Here is a 14,088-nt window from a genome sequence, read left to right on the forward strand (position 1 = left end):
AATAATATGGACTATAGATGAGAAAGCAGTTTTACATTAAGTACTTATTTGAATGAATGTGGACGCTTAAAAAAGATAATGCCGTGAAAAGGTTAAGCATGATTAATAAGGTAATCTCTACCCATGGAATCTATTGGCCATTCCTTTTTAAAGTTATTTGTGGTAACTGTGATGACCCATTTGAAATTTCCATGGTGAATACCTTTGAGACCTTCGTGGTCGCTTAACTTGTGACTTTCTCCCGGAGCCTTTTCTAAATTATCAGAGGTTTTCAGCTTGTACCCCATAATACTCCTAACTCAATGACGTAAGGAAGAGAATTAATTTGAGTCATAGATGCAAATATTTTTGTTTTTTATGTAGTGGCCTCTTAGCTAGTGTTTATTCTCTAGCTTTAAAATAATGAAGACAGAAATACAAATGAAGAGAAATTCTTTATCAACATCTGCCTGGTATTTAGGCATATCTGCAGAAGAGGGGGCATAAGGTGAATTACATAGCAGATTGGGTTAGGGAAAAGTGATTCCTTGCCCTTGACCTTGTATTGCAATCTTATCGTGACTCAGATCTCACCCTTTATCCTGAAAAGAATTTTATTTTCCCAGTTGGGCTTAGCCTTGAGAAAGTTTTAGAGAGGATTAATATCACAGAACACAAAGTCATTTTGTTGTGTCTGTAAGGGCAGTATTTCAGTAGTTTTTAAAGACCCTTTGCATCTTTTAACAATTGGTTTGTCAGATGGGCAGCTTCCTTTGGCTCTAAGTCTCAGAATCAGAACATGCACAAGACATCAGCTGGAATTCCATAGAATGCCAGTATTGTTCAAAACAGCCTCCAAAGTTTTAAGAATCTTTAGGGAAGAAAAACACATTTTTAGAAGGCTACCAAGAAGTCTTTCAGCGAATGCCTCAATTTGCATATTTTGTTTTCAAAAATATTCTCATCCATGTTGAAAGTAATGCAATATGAAATATTCCCTTAATTATAAAACCCAGTATATCAGTGTCTCAAAAGTAATTTTTATCAGTGTCTCAAAAATAATTTTTAACAATTTTAGTACTTTGACTATGTATTTGTTTCTTGAACAAGATTCCTGTGAGTGAGCAAAAGTGAACTGTTTGGTTCATGTGAGCATTTGAGGTGGTGCTGTATGAATCCTTCAAGGGGCAATCTGTGATGGAAAATGTACTTGGGCCGCAACCTAAGCTCTAAGTGGCACATCCTTTGATTAAGGAAAATAGACAAATAGGGAGTTCCCAACACCTTAGAACCAACTAAGGAGGGTGTGGAGGAAAATAGAGAAATGCTGTCATTGAATTTTGGAATTTTGCCTGAAATTAGGCAAGAGAAACAACAATTGCAAATGATTAGAAATGGAAATAATAAAAGAAAGTCCAGGCCCAGGAAAGCATCTGTAGGTTTAGTGATCTAGAAAACAAGGCAGTGCTTTACAGGGCTTTTATTTCCTTGCTCTACTGGCTAACTCAGGATGTCTGAACACTCATTTGGACTCAGAAAGCGTCTGCTTTAATATTAATACAGTGATTATTATTAGGTATAATTTAGCTATCGCCAAGCCAGTGATAATGTGAATCTCACCTTGTTGGCAAAGTGGAGCACCTGGTGCCTGGACACACAGGCGTATTCATACTGTACTTCCTGGCTGACTCATAGAGGGAAAGATATCTGACCACACAAATCCTGCAATGAGGCATCCTGACTCCCACAAGAGAAAGTGGGCAAAAAGCATCATATATCCTTGTAAGACGATAATATAGATTGTGTATGCCCTCAGCAATAGGAGCTTTGCAGTTTCCAACTTTTGTTTTCTGAAAAGAGAGCTCCCATCTCTCACTTTGCAGACCAAAGTACAGGCCTGGACCTAGAGTTTCTGCCTAGCTTAACCCTTAAATACATGAACATAGAACCATTCATTTTGTTATTTCAGTGCTTATTGGTTCAAGGAGGTGATCTCTCTCTCTCTCAGTACACTTTTTTTTCTTATTTTTTTTTTTAAGATTTTATTATTTGTCAGAGAGAGAAAGAACACAAGCGGCAGGCAGAGGGAGAAGCAGGCTCCCCACTGAGCAGGGAGCCCCATGTGGGGCTCCAACCCAGAACCCTGGGATCATGACCTGAGCCGAAGGCAGACGCTTCACCGACTTAGCCACCCAGGCGTCCCTCAGTACACTTTTTTTTTTAAACCAGGAGGAAATCCACAAATCTATGATTGTAAGTAGATTTCCCCTAAAGACAGGAGCCTAGGAATGATTTCACAGGAGAGGAGAGGGCTCAGAAAAGGCTTCGTTCAATGAGTGAAACTGGGCTGGACACTGTACATAACTAGGCGATCATCAGGCAGACGTGGGATGAAGGGGGGACATTTCCTGCAGTATCTGGTGAGCTGGCTGAGCTGGAGAATAGCAAGTAGTTAGGAGCGGTAACCATCTCATTGTAGGTTAGGAGGATTAAGTGAGATAATTAATGAAAAACGCCGTATAAACGTTAGTTATGTGTGTAATAGTTATTCATGGAGCCATAGTTTGAGCTGTACCACATTCATAAATACATTACCAATTTAATGTATATTTCTGTTTTTATAACTAATTTTTTGGAGCAGTCTAAACTAGTTGTTTACCAGACAAATTAAAGTATTAGTAAGCTTAAATTCATGTTTTAGCATTGTCCTTTCTTGGACCTCCATAAACAAAAAAATAACTGGTTAAAAATATAAGTCAGTTATCAGGCAACACTTATTTTCCTATTAGCCTTTTAAAGAATGGGAATCTGACATTGAGAGATAATGCACACAGATGATCAATTTAATACAATAAAATATACCATCTGGTTACAAAGACAGCTATAGGCTTTGAAATTACTTTTTTGGCTTAGGAAACTTGATAATAAGAGACAGACTATGGAAGAAGTGACCTACTGGGCAGACACAGTGATTTCCGGGTTACAGTAGAGAACTGTGTGTGATGGCGGACTTCATACGTGCTGTTATTGCGTAACTCTACAGTGTCCCTGGTACTTGCAGTTTGCTTTAGTATTTATTACAAGAGCTGGCATTTTACTGTAATGTATAAAGAGATAGCTTATCTGGAACATCTGCAAGTATAGTAATGATGCTGCATTATATGCAAGGATGAGTTTTGGTCTGTGTGTTGGTCAGAAATATTTACTGGACGTCCCTCAATGCAAAGTCCAGTTCTAGGGACCAAGAAATTGATAGCCCTTCACATTTCCCAGAGGACAGTTTGGGTGCAGATTATGGGTGCAGATTTGTGATCAGGTTTTTCCATCCAATGGGAAATACTTTACCGATAAGACATAGGGAATACCAATAAGATAAAATAATCAAGGAAAAATCCCCTAAAGATGTAATGGAAAGTGTTACTCAGTGACTATGATAAGTGTCTAGTGCTGAGATAACCCCATTGACATTTTCTAATGTACTTTTTACTCATTAATATCACTGCACCCTGGTATAACCCTATCCCACTTGGGGAACTGCATATGTTTTCATGTAAAAAGTGCATGTCCCAATGGGCATTTTGACAGGGGAAGCCAAATTTACCAAGAAACTTCATAGCATGAATTCACTATAGTCTAATCTTCTACACCTGGGATCCTTGATCATAAAATTATACATAAAATTTTATATCTGTGTATTTTTTTTCTGGAAGAAAAATCCTTTGTGTCCATTAGAACCCTCCAAAGGAAAAAAGTAATACTTAAAAAATTCAGTTTTTACCGTACAGACCCTTGGTCCTTCATTCAACAGACATTTAAGTATCCTACTTATAATTTATGCCCCACACTACCGTAGGTCCTAAGGTACAGCACAATGAACAAGTCCAGTCCTCTGTATTTCCTGGACTTATTGGCAAGTGGGGGGTGTGGTGTGGGTACTTCAAGCCAGTAAAATGATAGTCATTGCAGTACAGTGGTACAGAGCAAAAAATCTTATTCCAGGGAGGATTCCCAATTTGAGTAATGTTTGAGGGAAGACCTAAAATATGTACTGGAGTTTTCTGGGCATAAAGTGGAGACAACAGGTATTGGGGGTGTAGGGGTGGTAAGGAGACAGTACTTTCAGAGACCCAAATGCCAGAACTGAAAGATTATCAGTATATATTTTCAGCCCCTTTCCAAATTTCCTTTCCAGGTAATTTTCGCCTCTTTAATCAGAAATATTAATAAAGCCACATGCTCTGTTAGGAACAAAATGTTAGAGGTAGTGATGAAATAGCAGATTTTTTTTCATTTCCATAAAATCTTAAGTGTTTTAACAATGAATAAGTGTATTATATGTGTGCATTTACTCCTATACTTTAATAAAATAAGCACATATTAAATTATATAATATGTGAATTTTTTTAATAGCCCTCCTACATAAGACTTAATAATAGTCATTTCTCGAAATTAATAGAAAAACAAAACAACTATTACTCTTCTATTTTATAAAAAAGTATCAAATTTATTTTGTAGCTGGTTTCATTTTTAAATTAGAGCCATTGGGCACTTCTTGTAACAAAATTCTTTATCGGAAGTAGGGAAAACAGTAATGAGCTATTCAATCCTGACAGTGAACAAAATTGTGGGGTCATCCATTTATAAAAGCCATTCTTCATGGTAAAAAGTTTACAACAACCATTATTCTTAATATTGAATCCCAGTAACATGCAAATTTGTGATCAGACTTCTATTTTCACTTATTTGTATGTGAACATTCCCTTATCTTTTTGATGATAAGCATGAATTTACTGAGAAAATTATAAGTATGCAATGCTTGATGTTTCTTATGTGAAACTAACTGAAGTTGATGAAGAATCAAGGCTACAATTATTTTCGTAAGTGAATGTGTTAATCATACCAAAAGTCTCACTTGACAGAACTATATAAATGATCTTTTCTGCATTTAACGCAGAACCTGCACGCACACGAGGCATCTGGCTATTACAGTTTTCTGTTACGACTGAACAGGCAAACAGTGCTCCGTGTGTTAGGGCATAAAAGGAGGATATCTGTGCTGTGTTCCACAACAAAGTCTTAATTTTGTCTTTCATTTTCATCTCTAAAACTACCAGGAACTAATTATGTCACATCTAGATTCCTACACCTACTTGCAGCTTTTCTCCAAACCCACTTTTCTTCCTATACTGATTCATTCTTCATAAAATTGCCTAAGAAGTCTTTATGAAATTAAACTTTTCGTTCTTGTACGAGAGCCCTGTTTCAGGCAGCCTTCTCTATTACATGTAGGGTACTCTTGGAAAAGGGGTGATGGGGTTGTTGCAGGAGGAGATGTTATCATTTATTGAGCAGTGATTTTGTGCCAAGAACTGTTTCCTCTGAGTAACAGGTATGTAGTATCTCATTTATTCGTTACAACAACACTTTGAGCCTAGGTACTATTATTACCCCCCTTTTACTAATTAACTCTTGGGAATGTAGTAAATGGTAGAGCCAGGATTCAAATGCAGTCAGCCACCGTTCAGCCTCCTTGGGGCACTCCAATACCAAAACTCGATGAATGTAAGTCCAACGACACACCTGCATGTAACAAAGGGCATCTTCTCTGGTGACATATTTCCAGCAGTTTTGTACACAGTTGATCCCAGCATTGGCCAGCTTAAGTCCAATGAACGTCAGTGAGGCCAAAGCATGTCATTTGGGATATGCTTGATGATTGCCATCAATTAAATTGGAGATCTTAGCTTTTATCCACTTGTTTTCATTTTCTTCTTTCCACTCATTTTTATGAAGTACAGGAAAATATTTCCATGATTGTACGGACACTACCAAACAGCAGAAATGGTACATTGCTGAAGCTGACCGGGCTGGTCAGTTACGTGTGTGCAGCGAGCACCTTTACGTGCTAAATTTAAAATGTTTCTCGAGTGGATGTACAAAATGATGTGAACAGATGCTTGTGGTAAGAGACACGTTCGTGATTATGGATTGTTTGAAATAGTCACTACACTGAATCCTTAGTCTTGAAAGGCCAAGTATTTCCATGCCCTTCTTGTAATTTTACTTACCTGATGTGTTTTTTCAAACTCCCGTTCAGTACTTAACGATTTCAGCCAGCCGGTTGATTCTCACTTCACCAGGACCCTGATTATTCTTGCTGTTACACTCTTCCTTCTTGAGATTCTGCGTGCTGACATCGAATCCAGGCACGGAAGGCCCCTTGACCTCCTTCTTCCCCAAGGCCTTCTCTAGCATGCGCAGCACCCGGCATCTGCTGAATCGTTGGGACACTGTCTGTGCCACTTGATTGAATGCGCTTGGAACCATTCTCCAATGATTAATTTTAATCTGTGTGATTCCTCATTTATGAAATTATGTAGAAAGTTCTTTGAGGCAAAACTTTTCTTTGCATCCTCCCGAAGGCCTCAGAGTACCGTGTACTGTTTATGGTAGCTACCCCACACACTTTGGGTGAACTCCGTAATACCTCCTAATCCCAGCAAATAATCAGTGGTGGAAGAAAAGATTATTGAAATACCTTCCCTCCATTACACACAATTTATGTTTTTTGAGTTTTTTTAATTTAATTTTTTAGCCAGTTATTTCCTATTCCAGACTCACTGTATCTTACCTAGAAAATTGAAGTTTAGTGTAACATAATAATTTGTTATTGTTGTTTTCTAATATATCCATGAATAATATTCAGTGCTGATGAGAGTACAGGAAGACTGGGGCATGGGCTCTACTGGTAGATTTATGCATTGATGCTACTTTGTTGGAAATCGCTTTGTCACTGTGAATCAAGAGCCTCAAAAATTTAAGTTTCAGTGATTATACCAGACATCCATCTTTGGGGAAATAATCAGAGATATTGATGCAAGGCACAGTTTTTTGATTGATAGTAGCAAAACCTTAAAAAGCAACTCAAGTAAACAGGAAATTGGGCTCAATAAATTCTATGCAACAGGCACTAAAAATGGTGTCGTAGAATATTCAGTGGGGCAGGGTATTGTTTAGAATATGATTTTTAAAAAGCTCTCTCCCAAACTACATACACTGTGGTCACAATTTGTGTTAAAGAAAGGGGTACACATTCACCGTAAGTAAAACAAAATGTACCCAAAATGTAAAAAGTTATTCCCTCTGGATAGGGGAATGACAGGTGATTATTATGGTATTCTTTATGCTTCTTTATGTCTTCCACAAATATTCTACAAGAGGATATAATACTATAATCAGGAAAAAATGCTATTTTTTTAAAAGTGGAAAACTTTTTGTAAACTATAGGTGTGCAGTCATCCATCTGACTCGTATTTATTAAGTACTCTTTCCATGACAGTTTCACATATCCGTGAAAAAGAGCAATTGCCTAAAAACAGAGCTACTGCTTTGGATTCTCTCGTCAGTATAATTTTTTCATATGTCTAACAGACCATGTGAGTGTTCCCATGTCATAGGCCCATGTTTATTTACTGGCACGGTTTGTTTGCAAAGCTGTCTGAAAGCTGCCTCCAGTGCAAGGGTGTCTAGACTCGTGCTTTCGGTATAGCATTTGATTTCTTTCTTTCACAAGTGTTCAGAAAAGAAAACCTGAATTGTTAGGATTCTAGTTTTCACAGAATCCTGTTAGTGTTCTTTGCTTTTGACATGGCACACCTCCTTTTTTAATCTGCCCTTGGTGAGATTACGGAAACACTAGCTGCCCCCAGCCCGGATCGCCTCAGATCTGCATTGTCATGTTCTCCAAGTTGTGATCACGTGTGCACAAGGCAGTCTTTGTGAACTTTTCAACGTGTAGAGGTGGTAGCTTTCAATTCCATCTCAGAAGCCTACTGGGCAAAGTTCTTTGGACAAAGTTCATCCCTTCTTGTTGCCCTGCCGTGGAATAGCTTGGGCTAGTCACCCTTTCAAGGTAAGTTTTGCCCAGCTTTTATATACTCTTATCTGGGAGAGAAGTATCAGCAGAGCTCCATGATGCCTCTGAACTGACTGTAACGTGCTCTCCGTAAAATCAGAGTTCTCCTTCCTGTTCCAGTGCCTTCCCAATTCCTTAATGCCCCTGCCCTGGTGTCTGCTTCGGTGCACTGTCCTTAAGCACAGTGACTTACTGTCTTTCCTCCCTATTGGTGAACCTTTCTGGACCTTTCTTAGAACAGAGCTTTTTCTTTAACCTTTAATTTGTGCCTTTCTTAATGGAGTTTACTTTAACTCTTCTTTGGGTTATCAGCTTCCAGTTCCAGAAGGTCATTTCTCGTAACCTAGTCACTGACGTTTTTAACATTTTCCAGATGAAATCTGTACCGTATTTGACAACTACTCAGTGATGGAGCTCAGATTGGAATTCAAGTTGTTGGATTCCCAGACTTGGGTACCTGTGAGACCTTGCTGGGAAGGGCAAGTGCTGTCATTTGAGAGTACCCACAGTATTCTCTGCTCTTCAGTTGTGCTGTATTTTTCGGCAGTTCCCTCTTTTTGGGGGTAGTAGAAAGTATGAGGCAGTTTTCCATTATGGCTCCTCCAACCCCCCCACCAATCCACTATGACTGCTGTGAAGTACATTTTCCCCCCTGTGTACAGAGAGCAAGATAGAGAGCAGGAAGGCAGGGGAGAGGGAGAGGGAGCAGCAGACGCCCCCGTGAGCAGGGAGCCCGAGGTAGGGCTTGATCCCAGGACTCTGAAATCATGACCTGAGCTGAGGGCAGGCACTTAACTGACTGAGCCATCCAGGCACCCCTAAAGTGCTTTTGAATACAGGGCAGTAAATATGAAAAAATTGTTCTTACAATTTTTCATATTTGAACTTTGCTGGAGAACAAGCAAAGATTTTGTTGAGCTTTGAAGCACATGTGTGGAGGGACAGAGAAATAGACTTGTTGACAAATGACCCCTAAGTAATTATTTATTTTTCATTATAATTAAATATTCCCAAATAAACTGTATATGTCAGTGTGCTGAAAATAATGGAGGTTTTTTTAAGAAAATGTATATATTATTATGTGTAAATGTATTTTATGAAAACAACTTTATTTTTCTAGTTATATAAATGATATATTCACACGGTAAGAGTTACAGAATACAGAAGAGTATAAAACACAAAATAGTGGAATTCACCTGAAGTTCTAGCGCCTATTGATAACCACAGATAAGATTTAATAATCGGGTTCTCTTTTTTATTAATACAGAGTTCACTTACAAGCTCAGACAGATTTTTACATGTAAAATCGTACCATTCCTGTGTTGTGTGACCTGCCTTTTCTCCTCTGCAGTATCTTTCCACATCAGTAAACAGAAATCTTTATCAGTTCATTTAATGTCTTCCGTTTTTTGGATATGCCATAATTTCTTTGACTTCCTTGTTACAACTTTTAGGTTGTCTCTAAATTTGGCCACCACTGACAGTTTGGGTACATCATTGCGTGTATAATTTGAATACTTTACCAATTTTCCTTTTTAGATGTAGAGTTTCTGAGTCAAATCGTAAGATATTTTCATTTTTTAGACACATTTCCAAGCTGCCATAAACATTACAAACATTTTTAACAGCATGGTACCATGAACTTTCATACTGGCTACTTCTTTGCAACTTGTATTCGCCTTTCGCTACCACAGCTGGTTGTGGTTTCTCGCAGTACTAAAATCTGAACTTTCCAAAGGAAACCGTTTTTGGTTTGTTAGGACAGTTGATTCAGCAGCTATAAACTGCATGGTTGTATTTTATGTTTTTCTTTCTTTAAGCTAATGACAACATCCGAAGCAGAAGAGAATGAGTTTTACTGTTAGAAGTACAATGAGAACTGTCATGGTTTTCTGTGATTGCTGGAGTTTGTTTTCTGGGTGAGAGGCTGCTGGGATTCCTCTTTTCTTTCTCCTAGAGCCGTAACACAGGATGTGTACTACGTGTCATCTGAGAATTCCATAACGTCTAGTCCTGTGGGCAGCAGGCTTCCCCGTTGAGGTATCAGACACCTCATGATTATTCCTTGCCGTTCAGGCAAAGGGTCTTCTGATGTGGGGAGGCCCCCTTTTCCTCATCCCCTCCGTCCCCTTCAGCCCATGCCCCTCCCCCCCAGCCTTCCAGTGTCTCGTAGCTGCTCACCTGACTTAAGAATCTATTTTATCTTCTCTTCTCTCTCCGATACCGGTCCCTTTTTACCTTCTGTCACAGTTACTTAGTTCTCCTCAAGGGCGGTGTCTATGGGCTTTTTCTGTTTGTGACTTCTGTGCAAACTGTACTAACTCCCTTAGTAAAAATCCTTTGCTCAGCACACAGGCTAAGTATTAAATGGCTCAAGTGTTGACAACTACACTAAGAAAGCCTGTACTGCTCTTAGGTTTTTCTGCTTTCACTTTACCTCTAATACTTCTGGTCACCAAATGTGTGTGTGTGTGTGTGTGTGTTGGGGGAGAGGGATTCTACCGTCCAGCAATTCTGTGACACCAGCTAGGTGTCCTGCAGTTTAACGCAGTTCTGACTCTATGTACCTGGAGACAGTGTCAGATCCCACAGGTTAAGGGCTCAGTCCCACAAAACCGCCCCCCACTCCAGACACTGATCACAAGTAGTAGATCCCCAGGTTACCCACAACTTTTGTCTAACTTGACGAGAAATCAGAGGCTCCCATAACTAACCTCTTTCCCCTTAGATTCATTGATTTGCTAGAATGGTTCACAGAACTCAGAGAACATATAAGTTTGCCTTTTACTTATTAAAGGATATGATAAAAGGATGCAGGTGAACAGCCAGATGAAGAGATACATAGGGAGAGGTCTGGGAGGGTCCCAAATGCAGGAGCTTCTTCCCGGTGGATTTGGGGCATGTCCCTCTCCTGGTATGTAGATGTGTTCACCAACTGGAAAGCTTTCAAACCCCATACTACTGGGATTTCGTGAGGCTTCCTCGCGTAGGCATGATCAGTAGACTCCATTTCCAGCCCCTTTCCCCTCTCTAAAGAAGTGGGAAGTGGGACTGAAAATTCCAAGCTCATAATCATGGCCTGGTTTTTCTGAGGACCAGCCGGCATCCATGAGCCCAGCCAGAGTCGCCTCATTAGAACGAAAGATGCTCCTCGTGCTCTAATCAGGGACTGGGGAGGAAGACCAAATAGAGATTTCTTATTATAAAGCACGAGATCGCAGTCACTTAATGTTACTTTTTTCAGGACCATTTGTGTTTCTTTGCCAATGTTTTTGTTTTTACTCTACTGTGGGGAAAAGATAGATCTTGGCCTAAATTACTGGTTTATTGGAACAGAACCTCTTAGCATTTTTAAAAATTTGTTTGATAGTTCCTATACTAATATTTATATTACCAAGCTAATTGTATCATTAGTTAGTTTAACAGCACCTCAGCTGTTAAACTTGTCATTTGGTTTGCTTATGTTGACTTGTTTTCTCCCCCATGTTTAATATTTAAGTTTTTTTTTTTTTTTTAAATCCTACTCTCTTCTTCTTTTTTAATTATGGCATTTATACTTAGAAGAATCCAGCTTGTTAGCCACATGAGAATACAGGACACATGTTGGTTTCTTGTAAAGGTAAAGTTGACACTGAGTACCTAAGGTATGCTAAGTACTTTAAATTAGCCAGCTTTTATTTTCACAACAGTCTTTTAAAGAGTTATTTATAATCAGTAGTTGGGGCTTCAGGAAGACCTTACCTCAAGAAACTGTAATACACTTTTTAAATCAGAGCCACCTAGCCTCAAGGAGACAGTGTAACTTGGTTATATTTCTCTCTAAACTTGACTGTAACTTGGTTGTCCTAGTAATGACACTCCTGAAAAAAGGATATATCAAGGAGAAGAGAGATCTCACAGCCCTGAACACCTAAATAATGGAGAGGTACTTTGAGCTCATTCAAGCATTTCTTAAGAGAGAAGGAGCTTCAGCTAATTCCTTCATCCGGAGAAAAAAGAGGAAATACGCAGGGCCCAAGGCCTCCTGAAAACAGTGGCCCCACCCCAAATCTGTATCACTGTCAAAGCCAGAGCCCCTTCTCCAGACCACACTGCCATCGCCACTGAGCAAATATTTTACAGTACTACCTAATGAGTCTGCTGGCTTACCTATTCTTAGACCTGAAACAGAATGATAGCCAAGAAAATAGTTAATTGAACCTCCAATAAGCCATGCTTCCTAATTCGGGGCCCTTGTACAGTTCCAGCCTTGTCCCTTATCTTTTGACTTAAAAAAAATGTCTTCATTCATGTGCATCTCATGAGTCTGTTAGCGGCAGCATTTATAACCATTTAATCCAGGTGTCTAGAGTGGAGTGGTGGTCCTGATGTTTCGTTACTAGACACAGGGTACCACACACAGTGACAATTCACTTGGCATTTCCAAGCTATGCAACGCCTTTCCTTGTCAGTCAGTGTTTTGGATGGGAAGTGAGGTTTAGCCAGAGTAACTCTGGAAGCTCCCTTTACTATTTCACATTTACAGTGCACATCTGATATAGTTCTGTTGGTACAGCTCTGAATTACGCACTATCTATAGGAAAATTTTAATGCAGGCCTCTCTTCTGTATCAACTAGCAAACCTTTAGATTATTGCTCTCTGAAATTTGTGAATATGTATTATATGACACAAAGTTAACATAGATTTTTAGATCAGGCAAAACATGCTCAAAAGCAACAAAGTATTATCCCTAAAAAAATTAAATGTTCTGGGCAAAAGAAAAGAATTGTCCATGGTACTACCATCTTCGATTCATGTATTAGATACTTCCATTGTTGTTGTTTTAATAATTTGAACATATTCCAGAGGGCATAATTTTTTAAAATATTTCATAAATCCTTCTTTGAGAAGATTATAAAAGAACATCACAGTATCCATTCTTTATTGCAATAAAACACTGAGCATGCCACAGTCAGTGGAGAACAACTTTAGAAGGAGAAAACACACCTTTTTTATCTTTCAGGGGAGAGGGGTTAATTGATTCCATCACTCTGCCACTCATAACTTTAAATTTGTTTTAAAAGCATAACAGAAGATACATCTGATTGGAACAGACTGGGAAACTGCGGTAGATGGGACATGGCAAGGTGAAAGTCAGAGAGACCCATTGTACTCACCACCCCTTCCTGCCTAGAAATTCACTTTCCAGGGCCCTTCTGTTCTGTGTACAAGTCTCAGAGGACCTTTATATTTTGCTTTAGTAATTGGGTAGACTTTTATTTTATTAGGTGACAAATACAGTTTCTAGGTAAAGAAAATGTAGGATAAAATAGGAATTTTCACTTACTGACTTTCACAAGGTCAACATAGCAAGTCTTTAGAGTAAACTCATATGATGGTGAAGAGTACGTTCTTGTAAATCTATAATGCTATGTAATGTAAATCTGTAGCATAGTGTCAGGAAATTATATTTGAAGACGATATATGGAAATATATATATATAATGTATTTTAACCCTAATTTACTATAAAATAGTAGTAACTAACACTGATACTGTGCTTTTTCTGTATGAAATACTATCTTAGTGCTTTACACATGCATATCCACAATTGGCAGAATCCAAAAACATCTCTGAAAACCAAGAGCATTTTTCATAAATTTACCTGAACTCATTTGGTGGTAAAACATGACCTGAATTTATCTGAGGCTATTTATAGTCTTTATTTATCCTATTTAACTTGAGTATTCATTTACTTCCACAGAAATATTAATGTGTTTGATTATAAAGTACTGCCCTAGATCCTGCTAGTTCTGCATGTTATTTGGCCTCCGTATTCACCATTTTACCTTTCTAAAATTAAAAAAATAATCTGAATTGCAAAATATATTTGGCCAGAAAATAACAACAGGAAAGATTTGGGCCCATTACTCTTTTATCCTCATAGCAGTGCTGTAAGATAGGTACTGTTCTTTTCCCTTTTTTATAGAACGAGGAAACTGAGGAGAAAGAGACAAGTAGGGGACAAGGTCATTTGGCTGTTGGGAGTGGAACCGGGGGGCGCCTGGGTAGCTCAGTCCTTAAGTGTCTGCCTTCGGCTCAGGGCGTGATCCCGGGGTGCTGGGATGGAGCCCTGCGTTGGGCTCCCTGCTCAGGGGGAAGCCTGCTTCTCCCTCTCCCACTCCCCCTGCTGGTGTTCCCTCTCTTGCTGTGTCT

At 38.9% G+C, this 14,088-nt stretch overlaps 1 protein-coding gene across 10 annotated transcripts in view; it reads left to right on the plus strand.

Moving 5' to 3' along the window:
• Positions 1-14,088, plus strand: part of RUFY3 (RUN and FYVE domain containing 3) — a 75,196-nt gene that overhangs the window by 14,593 nt on the left and 46,515 nt on the right. The window contains exon 1 of one of the 10 annotated variants that reach the window (XM_044388206.3): positions 4,815-7,891. The exons of 8 other annotated variants lie outside the window; for them this stretch is intronic. The gene's annotated coding sequence lies outside the window, so the exon portion shown is untranslated. Of the gene's footprint in view, positions 1-4,814; positions 7,892-14,088 lie in introns of those variants that run through there. One more of the 10 variants, XM_026510015.4, reaches the window with a different exon arrangement.

The sequence above is a fragment of the Ursus arctos genome, unplaced genomic scaffold (genome assembly GCF_023065955.2).
Source record: "Ursus arctos isolate Adak ecotype North America unplaced genomic scaffold, UrsArc2.0 scaffold_9, whole genome shotgun sequence".
Taxonomy (NCBI): domain Eukaryota; kingdom Metazoa; phylum Chordata; class Mammalia; order Carnivora; family Ursidae; genus Ursus; species Ursus arctos.